The sequence below is a fragment of the Lissotriton vulgaris genome, chromosome 1_1 (assembly GCF_964263255.1).
Source record: "Lissotriton vulgaris chromosome 1_1, aLisVul1.2, whole genome shotgun sequence".
Lineage (NCBI taxonomy): Eukaryota > Metazoa > Chordata > Amphibia > Caudata > Salamandridae > Lissotriton > Lissotriton vulgaris.
In genome coordinates this window covers 444,856,683-444,870,973 of record NC_141685.1, presented here as the reverse complement: position 1 = coordinate 444,870,973, position 14,291 = coordinate 444,856,683, and the positions used below count along the sequence as shown (strand labels likewise).

The 14,291-nt window shown below is 41.3% G+C and overlaps 1 protein-coding gene across 6 annotated transcripts in view; it reads right to left on the bottom strand.

The window, feature by feature from the left end:
• Positions 1-14,291, bottom strand: part of PATJ (PATJ crumbs cell polarity complex component) — a 1,366,227-nt gene that overhangs the window by 484,382 nt on the left and 867,554 nt on the right. The gene's annotated exons all lie outside the window — the stretch shown is intronic.

The window sequence follows — 14,291 nt, the reverse complement described above, 5'->3', positions numbered from 1 at the left end:
GAATAGAGGAAGGCTATAAATTCGAAATCCTGTCAGTCGTTCTCCATAAAAGCAGCAAACACACAGTCACAGGGGAACGTTCAAAGGAGGCGATGGGGCTGAATAAGACCCAGGCATGAACATACACTGAATCTGATCATGTTGAATAAGTGTATAGTCTACTGGCTATGTGAGACAGGGAACACACATAGCTGCCAAGGTTTCAGATTGCTATATGTGACATTTTCTTAATTTCAGTGTAATTATCAGTGACATTTCAACGACTATGAGTGAAGTTTTCTCGCGAGCAAAATCTAGCAATGAAGACAAGAGAAATATATACATTTCAGTAATTACACCCATTTGAGCAACAAGGAACTCTAAAACGAGTCACATCATAATCCACAAGCTGTATTACTGAGCAGTGCGCCCTGGTCCTGCATGCCGCCCACTACCTGCGAAACCCTGCTGGTGGCACCATCCCCCCACTCAGTTTGTCACACAGAGATACACTACAGGCTCTTCTGACTCAGTGATGCTAGGTGCACTGAGAAGTTACGTTGGCAAGCACCACCAGCGGCTCTCACAATCACCTGACCCAGGTGCGAGCGACTAAGACAGCTTACAGTTAGTGGGAAGACAGACTGCTATGATGTACTAGCATAGAAACAATGGCCCAATCCGAAATTGATTATTAGCTCAATGAATCAGTACTCACAGTTAATCAATTTTATGACTGAATAGGTGTTTACAGTTAATCACCTCTTGTAGATTATATCAAACCACTTCGAAATGCAACCACCTTAGAAAAATTGATTTATTCAAAAAAGGAGTTTTTATGAATTGCTCCAACACAGCGAGGAAATTTCAAATATACATTAATAAAAAATTTTCAAACAACGAACGGTAACAAAGAGAGCAGCGTGCTTCTATGAAGGTGCCGGAAAAACAGAAGGAAAAAAGTGATTTTGATAGAAAGGGTGTAAGCCTCAACAGAATAGTGACATAGAGTTATTTGTAAAATTGAAAAAACAGTGCTGTACAAAAAACAGCAAAACTATGTAATAAGGCCACCGATTGCTTATTTATCTTTTAGCATTTATACATTCTTTTACTGGCATGTATAATGTTTGGAAAAAAGGGGTGGTGGTCCTATTTTTTGGAGTATAGCGTCGACGTTTCGACCCGTCTGATGGTACTAGGGTAGCTGGGGACCTCGACCTGCGGGTCTTCCTCAGGACGTGTGTGGCACAAAAGTACTCCGTACCGAAGTTAGTAAAGCTGTGGGCCTACAATGAATTACAAAAGGCAATATTCAGGTGGGTGCATAAGAATAGGTACTGAAGTGGAGGTACCTAAACTTAGGTTACTTTCTTACCCAGAATTTCTTTTTGTGGGAAGATCAAGGACCTCCTACATCTGGATGGTCATAGACGACAGATTGGTCACAGTCCCACTCCTTCAATGCCTGGGGAGGAGTATCATGTGCCAATACCTCATACGATTAGGTATCCATTAAATTAATTGCTCAAGTATCATTTACAAAGGCTTACCGAATTAGTGGTCGTAGGCCTTCCACCAAAGGTATTCAGTTGGTGATATCAAAAGTGACAGATGGGATTTGATCTGTTACTGTAAGGGAACATATAATGCATGTATTTAAAAAGATATCAATCGGTGTATTCGGTCTGTTTTTCTGGAGAATAATTGAGTGGTTCATACCTTTCTGTGTACATGTACAGGTATCATGATGAATGTAGATGAAGTTCATTAAATGCGCGAGAATTCCTGCAAAGACATGCAGAAATCGAATGTAACCTTTGTTATATTATATAAAGAAAAAGGTACATCGTGTTTGTAAGTAACCGATTATTTACGGTCTATTATTTACCTTGTGGCGGGGCGGTTCTTACTTAAAGTTGTTCATGAAGGTCGAGAAAGTCTCATCCGGCAGTTAAGGGCGCTGCATGAGAACACAATTAAATACAGTCGCGTCAGAAACGAATTGCGATTGTCTCGCAGCCTAACCGGCATTGGTAAGGTTTTAAGGAATTTATCTACGGAGGATTGTATATCTTACCGGGAGTGCAATATCCCTGGCGGCGACTGTTCAAGTCCGGGGGCCTCGTAACGCGGTGACGTCATACGGACGTTTTGAGCGTTCGAAGATAGGTCGAAATAGAGAGCGGACTCTATGGAGCTCTCGGTTAATTTTTAGAAAAAATTGGAAAGGACCTAGGTGTTAGTTGCCACAGAAAGGGGACTCAGTGTGGTTCTTAGTGTGCCCGTAGTCATGGCATTGGTAATAACAAAGATTGGCCAGACGTGAACACGAGTAAATGTGAATGGGATGCTTATTAGACGAATCAATTTTTTAGTGTTGATACTGCTGTTGATTACTTTGTTTAAAAGGTAGGCCTAAAGCAAGGGCTCTGAGTTAACTGTTGTCTGGGTATGACCAATGCACCAGGATTTTGGTAGACACAGAAGAGGGACTGAGTGTGGTTCTCAGTACATTGGTAATACAGTGTTTTAGAGATTGGTCAGATGTAAACAAAAATTGAATACTGTTAGGGCGCATCATCTATTGTTTAACACTGCTACTTGTTTGCTGATTTCTTCATATTCGTTTAACCCCCGCTTTATAGTGTCGAATAGATGTATAAAACGGCACTCTCGAAGGCTCAATACATGACTGAAGTCTCCTCCTCTAGGGTTTGGTGTTACCTTTTCCAGGACACACCATTTGAGACTATCCGGTCTATGTTCAAATTTTGTGAAATGCTCCACAAGTGGTGCCCCCTGGGTCTTACATTTGATACGACTTACATGTTGCAATATGCGACACTTTACTTTTTGTATAGTTTGACCAATATATACAAATCCGCATGGGCATGTGATCGCATAAATAACCCCACTTGAATTACAGTTACTGTGTTCTTTTAGCATGTGTGTGTAGTTGTTATGTTTGAAACTTTTAATTTCTTGAGATAATGGGCATGCTTTACAATTTCCACATTTCGCGTGGCCCTTTACTGGTGGGATCCCCCATAGGACAGTTTGACTAGGTGGATTTTTGCTGGGCAGTAGAGCTTTCACTACGTAATCTCTTATATTTTTCGCCTTCTTAAAAGCATGTAGTGGCATTGGAGCATTACCAATTTCGTCAGCAATCATATGCCAGTGTTGGTTAATTACTTTTTTGATCTTATTACTCTTCGTTGAGTATGTAGTAACACACACTATTCGGTCTTCATTTTGTTTCTTATTATCTCTCACTTCTAAAAGGTGTTCTGTGTGATTATACCAGGCCCGTTTGCGTGCCTGTTTTAAAAGCCTGATCGGGTAGCCTCGATCTATCAACCGAGATAGGAGGCCCGCTGATTCATTGAAGAAATCCTCCTTCCTGGTGCAGTTCCTCCGCAGCCTCAGGAACTGTCCGAAGGGGGAAAATACCAATATAGTAATTAAACCAGCCGACAAGGGCGGAGCCATTGTCGTACAAAATTATGACCAATACACAAATGAAATTCTTGCCCAGTTAGGAGTTGAAGGCAACTATGAAAAACTAAAAGGGGACCCGACAAAAGAAATCACTAAGAAAATCAATTCTATCACCACACAAGGATTAGACTTGGGCTTCATCAATAAATACGAGTATGAATATCTCAATAATAAACATCCCAGAACACCAACTATTTATACTCTGCCAAAAATCCATAAAAGAATGCAGAATCCACCAGGCAGACCGATCATTTCAGGCTGTGGCTCCCTTTTGGAGCCATTGTGTAAGTACATCGATACATTCCTGAAACCTCTAGCAGAGGAGACAACCACGTATCTTAAAGATACGATGCAAACCATCTTGCTCCTAGATGGACGTCCATATGACCCGGGAACCAGTCTACTTGCCACAATGGATATCCAATCCCTATATACGAATATCCCGCAAAAGCAAGCTCTGACAGTCATTGAGCATGTGCTAAACTCACGTCCGGCACCCCACCGGGTACCGACAGAATTTATCATTGAACTTTTAACCCTGGCAATGACTAAAAATTTCTTCTTCTTTCTGGATAAGTACTACGTTCAGACTAAGGGAGTGGCGATGGGGGCAAGCTTTGCCCCCAATCTGGCCATAATCTTTATGGATGCCTTCGAACAAGCCAATGTCCTCAATGATGTCAACCCTTACCTAAACCACATAGGGTTATGGCGTCGTTACATTGATGACGTTTTAATCGTATGGAATGGTAACACAGAGGAATTAATTTCCTTTCATGAATGGCTTAACACACGGTCCACAGACATCCAGTTTACCGTAGAATTTGATAAGTCAAAAATCAACTTTTTGGATATCACAATTAATGCTGATCAAGGTGTGCTATACACTGGCCTATACCGCAAGAGTAGTGAACGGAACACCTTACTCCGGTATAGCAGCCACCATCCTCGCAACCTCAGGGACAACCTCCCCTTCGGACAGTTCCTGAGGCTGCGGAGGAACTGCACCAGGAAGGAGGATTTCTTCAATGAATCAGCGGGCCTCCTATCTCGGTTGATAGATCGAGGCTACCCGATCAGGCTTTTAAAACAGGCACGCAAACGGGCCTGGTATAATCACAGAGAACACCTTTTAGAAGTGAGAGATAATAAGAAACAAAATGAAGACCGAATAGTGTGTGTTACTACATACTCAACGAAGAGTAATAAGATCAAAAAAGTAATTAACCAACACTGGCATATGATTGCTGACGAAATTGGTAATGCTCCATTGCCACTACATGCTTTTAAGAAGGCGAAAAATATAAGAGATTACGTAGTGAAAGCTCTACTGCCCAGCAAAAATCCACCTAGTCAAACTGTCCTATGGGGGATCCCACCAGTAAAGGGCCACGCGAAATGTGGAAATTGTAAAGCATGCCCATTATCTCAAGAAATTAAAAGTTTCAAACATAACAACTACACACACATGCTAAAAGAACACAGTAACTGTAATTCAAGTGGGGTTATTTATGCGATCACATGCCCATGCGGATTTGTATATATTGGTCAAACTATACAAAAAGTAAAGTGTCGCATATTGCAACATGTAAGTCGTATCAAATGTAAGACCCAGGGGGCACCACTTGTGGAGCATTTCACAAAATTTGAACATAGACCGGATAGTCTCAAATGGTGTGTCCTGGAAAAGGTAACACCAAACCCTAGAGGAGGAGACTTCAGTCATGTATTGAGCCTTCGAGAGTGCCGTTTTATACATCTATTCGACACTATAAAGCGGGGGTTAAACGAATATGAAGAAATCAGCAAACAAGTAGCAGTGTTAAACAATAGATGATGCGCCCTAACAGTATTCAATTTTTGTTTACATCTGACCAATCTCTAAAACACTGTATTACCAATGTACTGAGAACCACACTCAGTCCCTCTTCTGTGTCTACCAAAATCCTGGTGCATTGGTCATACCCAGACAACAGTTAACTCAGAGCCCTTGCTTTAGGCCTACCTTTTAAACAAAGTAATCAACAGCAGTATCAACACTAAAAAATTGATTCGTCTAATAAGCGTCCCATTCACATTTACTCGTGTTCACGTCTGGCCAATCTTTGTTATTACCAATGCCATGACTACGGGCACACTAAGAACCACACTGAGTCCCCTTTCTGTGGCAACTAACACCTAGGTCCTTTCCAATTTTTTCTAAAAATTAACCGAGAGCTCCATAGAGTCCGCTCTCTATTTCGACCTATCTTCGAACGCTCAAAACGTCCGTATGACGTCACCGCCTTACGAGGCCCCCGGACTTGAACAGTCGCCGCCAGGGATATTGCACTCCCGGTAAGATATACAATCCTCCGTAGATAAATTCCTTAAAACCTTACCAATGCCGGTTAGGCTGCGAGACAATCGCAATTCGTTTCTGACGCGACTGTATTTAATTGTGTTCTCATGCAGCGCCCTTAACTGCCGGATGAGACTTTCTCGACCTTCATGAACAACTTTAAGTAAGAACCGCCCCGCCACAAGGTAAATAATAGACCGTAAATAATCGGTTACTTACAAACACGATGTACCTTTTTCTTTATATAATATAACAAAGGTTACATTCGATTTCTGCATGTCTTTGCAGGAATTCTCGCGCATTTAATGAACTTCATCTACATTCATCATGATACCTGTACATGTACACAGAAAGGTATGAACCACTCAATTATTCTCCAGAAAAACAGACCGAATACACCGATTGATATCTTTTTAAATACATGCATTATATGTTCCCTTACAGTAACAGATCAAATCCCATCTGTCACTTTTGATATCACCAACTGAATACCTTTGGTGGAAGGCCTACGACCACTAATTCGGTAAGCCTTTGTAAATGATACTTGAGCAATTAATTTAATGGATACCTAATCGTATGAGGTATTGACACATGATACTCCTCCCCAGGCATTGAAGGAGTGGGACTGTGACCAATCTGTCGTCTATGACCATCCAGATGTAGGAGGTCCTTGATCTTCCCACAAAAAGAAATTCTGGGTAAGAAAGTAACCTAAGTTTAGGTACCTCCACTTCAGTACCTATTCTTATGCACCCACCTGAATATTGCCTTTTGTAATTCATTGTAGGCCCACAGCTTTACTAACTTCGGTACGGAGTACTTTTGTGCCACACACGTCCTGAGGAAGACCCGCAGGTCGAGGTCCCCAGCTACCCTAGTACCATCAGACGGGTCGAAACGTCGACGCTATACTCCAAAAAATAGGACCACCACCCTTTTTTCCAAACATTATACATGCCAGTAAAAGAATGTATAAATGCTAAAAGATAAATAAGCAATCGGTGGCCTTATTACATAGTTTTGCTGTTTTTTGTACAGCACTGTTTTTTCAATTTTACAAATAACTCTATGTCACTATTCTGTTGAGGCTTACACCCTTTCTATCAAAATCACTTTTTTCCTTCTGTTTTTCCGGCACCTTCATAGAAGCACGCTGCTCTCTTTGTTACCGTTCGTTGTTTGAAAAAATTTTATTAATGTATATTTGAAATTTCCTCGCTGTGTTGGAGCAATTCATAAAAACTCCTTTTTTGAATAAATCAATTTTTCTAAGGTGGTTGCATTTCGAAGTGGTTTGATATAATCTACAAGAAGTGATTAACTGTAAACACCTATTCAGTCATAAAATTGATTAACTGTGAGTACTGATTCATTGAGCTAATAATCAATTTCGGATTGGGCCATTGTTTCTATGCTAATATTGACTACCCAGGTCCAAAAAACCGTTTTGGGTTACCCCATTTTCTATAATGGTTACCTTGTGCAGGGACTCCTGCGAGGGTTATTTTGTCTAAATGTCTAATTGTTGTATGTTATAACTGTTGAATTATTTTTGTCCATCTGTCGTTCATAGTACATGATTATATGTTTGGGAATCCGTTTCAGAGTGTCCCCTTTTAAATACCATGTCTGAAAAAGAAACACTATCGTATACAGAAGACTATATTGACCAGCTATTGAGCAAAGAGGGAGCCAGTGGTATCTTGGGAAATAATACTAACAGTACCGATATCACATTAAATGATAAAGTTGCCAAGTTAGAACGTCTGGAGAAAAAATTAATAAGAACGAGACTCCACGGGCATACTTTGGCAAAATACCTCAAAGCAAACGTGATTTCAGTAGGGTTAAGAGTTAGAAACGAGCCAGCAATTTTTGTTGATAACCCCAAGTTTAAGGAACATTTCAGCTTTGTCTCCAATACATGCTCACGCCACTGGATGGTGTTGGGGATTGAGACAGCTGTGATTGAAGCTGAGAGGTTAATAAAAGAAATAGCTGACCTCAAAAAAGAGATCATCGAAGACAAAGCCCTAATCAATGCCAAAGAGGCCCTAGAACGTGTGGAAAAAACAATACGTGAATTTGACTTATATGCCCAAGCCACAAAGCTAGACAAGGTAGCCAAAGACATCAAATTTTTTGATAAAAAGGTGGTATACCCATACCTACAGGAAGGGTATTATACAAGAGAACAACCAGGGACCTACTCAAGTAGAGGTATACGAGGATATAGACAATTCACTACTTTTTCTGGATCCTCCTTTGGCAGTAACGCAGACAGTGATTCCGAACAAGCAGGCACCAGCACTGACACAACAAACTCGGGTAATCAATACCCAGACCAAACCAATTTTTTAGAGCAGGACCAATGGTGGGAACCACGAGGACGAGGACGTCCCTGGGGGAGGCCCAGGGTCCCGAGATCACAGAACTGGAACAGAGGCAGGGGCAAGACCAGAGGCAGGGGTCAGACATCACACGGAGAGATACAAACCCGGAGACAACACTACAGATGGTAGTTCATAAACCTGAGAACCCAATAATCAATCTCTCAAATTATGAGTTACACCAAGACGAGCAGAGTGTACTAGAAAAAGGCCTGTCTTTTGTACCGACCTCAATGCCCAATTCTTTCAATCTCAAAATGGAGTTACACCACTTCTTTAGAAAAATAAGACTGAAACATTTTTTTCAAAAAATCCCACACAATCCTGTTTTCTCTGGAAGTGGTCTTAGACCACCATCCAAATTCAACCCTCCTGCTCACTTAATGTCATCAAAAATCTTGGCATTTGAACAACTGGTGTTGAGAGATGTAGAGAATACCGTATCAGAGAGACAATATGTTAAATACAACATTACTAAGGCAGAACGAATAGCACTCACCACGCTAAAAGAAAATACCAATATAGTAATTAAACCAGCCGACAAGGGCGGAGCCATTGTCGTACAAAATTATGACCAATACACAAATGAAATTCTTGCCCAGTTAGGAGTTGAAGGCAACTATGAAAAACTAAAAGGGGACCCGACAAAAGAAATCACTAAGAAAATCAATTCTATCATCACACAAGGATTAGACTTGGGCTTCATCAATAAATACGAGTATGAATATCTCAATAATAAACATCCCAGAACACCAACTATTTATACTCTGCCAAAAATCCATAAAAGAATGCAGAATCCACCAGGCAGACCGATCATTTCAGGCTGTGGCTCCCTTTTGGAGCCATTGTGTAAGTACATCGATACATTCCTGAAACCTCTAGCAGAGGAGACAACCACGTATCTTAAAGATACGATGCAAACCATCTTGCTCCTAGATGGACGTCCATATGACCCGGGAACCAGTCTACTTGCCACAATGGATATCCAATCCCTATATACGAATATCCCGCAAAAGCAAGCTCTGACAGTCATTGAGCATGTGCTAAACTCACGTCCGGCACCCCACCGGGTACCGACAGAATTTATCATTGAACTTTTAACCCTGGCAATGACTAAAAATTTCTTCTTCTTTCTGGATAAGTACTACGTTCAGACTAAGGGAGTGGCGATGGGGGCAAGCTTTGCCCCCAATCTGGCCATAATCTTTATGGATGCCTTCGAACAAGCCAATGTCCTCAATGATGTCAACCCTTACCTAAACCACATAGGGTTATGGCGTCGTTACATTGATGACGTTTTAATCGTATGGAATGGTAACACAGAGGAATTAATTTCCTTTCATGAATGGCTTAACACACGGTCCACAGACATCCAGTTTACCGTAGAATTTGATAAGTCAAAAATCAACTTTTTGGATATCACAATTAATGCTGATCAAGGTGTGCTATACACTGGCCTATACCGCAAGAGTAGTGAACGGAACACCTTACTCCGGTATAGCAGCCACCATCCTCGCAACCTCAGGGACAACCTCCCCTTCGGACAGTTCCTGAGGCTGCGGAGGAACTGCACCAGGAAGGAGGATTTCTTCAATGAATCAGCGGGCCTCCTATCTCGGTTGATAGATCGAGGCTACCCGATCAGGCTTTTAAAACAGGCACGCAAACGGGCCTGGTATAATCACAGAGAACACCTTTTAGAAGTGAGAGATAATAAGAAACAAAATGAAGACCGAATAGTGTGTGTTACTACATACTCAACGAAGAGTAATAAGATCAAAAAAGTAATTAACCAACACTGGCATATGATTGCTGACGAAATTGGTAATGCTCCATTGCCACTACATGCTTTTAAGAAGGCGAAAAATATAAGAGATTACGTAGTGAAAGCTCTACTGCCCAGCAAAAATCCACCTAGTCAAACTGTCCTATGGGGGATCCCACCAGTAAAGGGCCACGCGAAATGTGGAAATTGTAAAGCATGCCCATTATCTCAAGAAATTAAAAGTTTCAAACATAACAACTACACACACATGCTAAAAGAACACAGTAACTGTAATTCAAGTGGGGTTATTTATGCGATCACATGCCCATGCGGATTTGTATATATTGGTCAAACTATACAAAAAGTAAAGTGTCGCATATTGCAACATGTAAGTCGTATCAAATGTAAGACCCAGGGGGCACCACTTGTGGAGCATTTCACAAAATTTGAACATAGACCGGATAGTCTCAAATGGTGTGTCCTGGAAAAGGTAACACCAAACCCTAGAGGAGGAGACTTCAGTCATGTATTGAGCCTTCGAGAGTGCCGTTTTATACATCTATTCGACACTATAAAGCGGGGGTTAAACGAATATGAAGAAATCAGCAAACAAGTAGCAGTGTTAAACAATAGATGATGCGCCCTAACAGTATTCAATTTTTTGTTTACATCTGACCAATCTCTAAAACACTGTATTACCAATGTACTGAGAACCACACTCAGTCCCTCTTCTGTGTCTACCAAAATCCTGGTGCATTGGTCATACCCAGACAACAGTTAACTCAGAGCCCTTGCTTTAGGCCTACCTTTTAAACAAAGTAATCAACAGCAGTATCAACACTAAAAAATTGATTCGTCTAATAAGCGTCCCATTCACATTTACTCGTGTTCACGTCTGGCCAATCTTTGTTATTACCAATGCCATGACTACGGGCACACTAAGAACCACACTGAGTCCCCTTTCTGTGGCAACTAACACCTAGGTCCTTTCCAATTTTTTCTAAAAATTAACCGAGAGCTCCATAGAGTCCTCTCTCTATTTCGACCTATCTTCGAACGCTCAAAACGTCCGTATGACGTCACCGCGTTACGAGGCCCCCGGACTTGAACAGTCGCCGCCAGGGATATTGCACTCCCGGTAAGATATACAATCCTCCGTAGATAAATTCCTTAAAACCTTACCAATGCCGGTTAGGCTGCGAGACAATCGCAATTCGTTTCTGACGCGACTGTATTTAATTGTGTTCTCATGCAGCGCCCTTAACTGCCGGATGAGACTTTCTCGACCTTCATGAACAACTTTAAGTAAGAACCGCCCCGCCACAAGGTAAATAATAGACCGTAAATAATCGGTTACTTACAAACACGATGTACCTTTTTCTTTATATAATATAACAAAGGTTACATTCGATTTCTGCATGTCTTTGCAGGAATTCTCGCGCATTTAATGAACTTCATCTACATTCATCATGATACCTGTACATGTACACAGAAAGGTATGAACCACTCAATTATTCTCCAGAAAAACAGACCGAATACACCGATTGATATCTTTTTAAATACATGCATTATATGTTCCCTTACAGTAACAGATCAAATCCCATCTGTCACTTTTGATATCACCAACTGAATACCTTTGGTGGAAGGCCTACGACCACTAATTCGGTAAGCCTTTGTAAATGATACTTGAGCAATTAATTTAATGGATACCTAATCGTATGAGGTATTGACACATGATACTCCTCCCCAGGCATTGAAGGAGTGGGACTGTGACCAATCTGTCGTCTATGACCATCCAGATGTAGGAGGTCCTTGATCTTCCCACAAAAAGAAATTCTGGGTAAGAAAGTAACCTAAGTTTAGGTACCTCCACTTCAGTACCTATTCTTATGCACCCACCTGAATATTGCCTTTTGTAATTCATTGTAGGCCCACAGCTTTACTAACTTCGGTACGGAGTACTTTTGTGCCACACACGTCCTGAGGAAGACCCGCAGGTCGAGGTCCCCAGCTACCCTAGTACCATCAGACGGGTCGAAACGTCGACGCTATACTCCAAAAAATAGGACCACCACCCTTTTTTCCAAACATTATACATGCCAGTAAAAGAATGTATAAATGCTAAAAGATAAATAAGCAATCGGTGGCCTTATTACATAGTTTTGCTGTTTTTTGTACAGCACTGTTTTTTCAATTTTACAAATAACTCTATGTCACTATTCTGTTGAGGCTTACACCCTTTCTATCAAAATCACTTTTTTCCTTCTGTTTTTCCGGCACCTTCATAGAAGCACGCTGCTCTCTTTGTTACCGTTCGTTGTTTGAAAAAATTTTATTAATGTATATTTGAAATTTCCTCGCTGTGTTGGAGCAATTCATAAAAACTCCTTTTTTGAATAAATCAATTTTTCTAAGGTGGTTGCATTTCGAAGTGGTTTGATATAATCTACAAGAGGTGATTAACTGTAAACACCTATTCAGTCATAAAATTGATTAACTGTGAGTACTGATTCATTGAGCTAATAATCAATTTCGGATTGGGCCATTGTTTCTATGCTAATATTGACTACCCAGGTCCAAAAAACCGTTTTGGGTTACCCCATTTTCTATAATGGCTATGTGATGTACAGTCAGTTCTCAGCTGTAATAGGGCAGACAGGTGGCAGCGTGATACTTGACAGGCATGAACACAATGGCCGAGGGCTGGAAGTGTACTTGCATGCCTTTGGGGATTCACCTAGATTGGGACATCTCTGAAGAGGGCTTCCTACATTCTGCTCATGGTGCTGCGCTGATTAGTAATTTGTAACTTTCTGGACTTGTCACTAATTGTTCATCGATTTCAAGCAGTGGTGTTAGTGATCCTGTGATTGGTGGACTGTTGATTTGGAGGCCTGCATGTCTGATAGGTCTGTAATGGGGCCTGAGAGCTAGCTGATTCTTGAAACTAATGATTCAGCATCAGGTGGCCTAAAGGGATTGCACCAGTAGAGGTTCAGCAGCCTTGAAAGTGCGATGTCAGTAAGCAACTTGGGTACCAGGTTTTTAAAGCGAGGCCAGCCCTGCACAGACTAAAATACTGACTTGATACACCAGTCCAACATATATGAATTACCACAGTTCACATACATATTGATAGTTAAGCTGCTGGTGGTGATGGGGTTGAGTGACCATTATAATCAATGCTGTACAGGTGCAGTTTGTTTGCCACAATAGGAGCTCCTGATGCAAGACAATTGTCAGATACATATATAGTTCGATAAAAAATTATCCAGACTGAACAAATATTTGAGGCAGAGGCTTAGAGCTGAGTAGATATTGAGGCAGGGGGTGAAACATGTAATAATTCTGATACCGAATGAAGGTAAGGCAAGCAGAGCAAATGTTATGTTTGTTCACCCAGAAACCTGAAATCACAAGACTGAACACGTCTACAGGCATATCTAATACAAAAGAAAACCCCCGCCTAACCTACTAAAACATTCCTGGTTACAAATAATAAATATTAATAAATGTGCTGGGGGCTCAGAAAGACCTTCACAACTGTAATACTTTATTTCATCAGTGCATAATATCACAGCACTTTCTCATTATCACAAGACAGGAAAAAAATCACCTCAAATTAACATGCAATCAACAAATATTTTTCCATGGATAATGCAAATAATGTCTTGTGGAAAAACCATACTCTCTCATTCATTAACATACACTACACACTCACTCATACTTATCCACAATACATCCTAATAAAAAGCTTCATAACTGTATTCAAAGATCTTTATCCTCTTCAATGCAGACGGTCCCGGACGTCCGACGTCACGGTGGGCGTGTGTGTCGGACGGCCGGGGGCCGTCCAATCCACGCACGCACTGCAGCGGAATTTGCGCCGCGTCAAAGAGGTTATATTTCAAGAGTATCAATGTAACCAAATATAACAATGTGACAGTCTGATATTGATTGATTGATTGAATAAAATGTATAACGCGCAAACAATAACCCGAAGGCATCAAGGCGCCTAACAAAACAGATCAAAAGAGTGGTCGCTTCATCACTGCAGATACGCTTGCACAAAAAGGTGTGTTTTTAAAGCCCTTCTGAATGCCTGAAGAGTAGGTAGGGATCTTATTTCCAGCGGGAGTGCATTCCACCACTTGGGCGCCACAGTGGAGAATGCCCTGCCACCCCATTTCACTCTCCTAAAACGGGGGGCAGATAGCAGGAGTCTGCCAGAGGATCGCAGATCCCTAGAGGGAGTGTAGCGGGACAAGATGGATCCTACACCAGTGGAACTGTTTCTGGCCAAAGCCCTGTA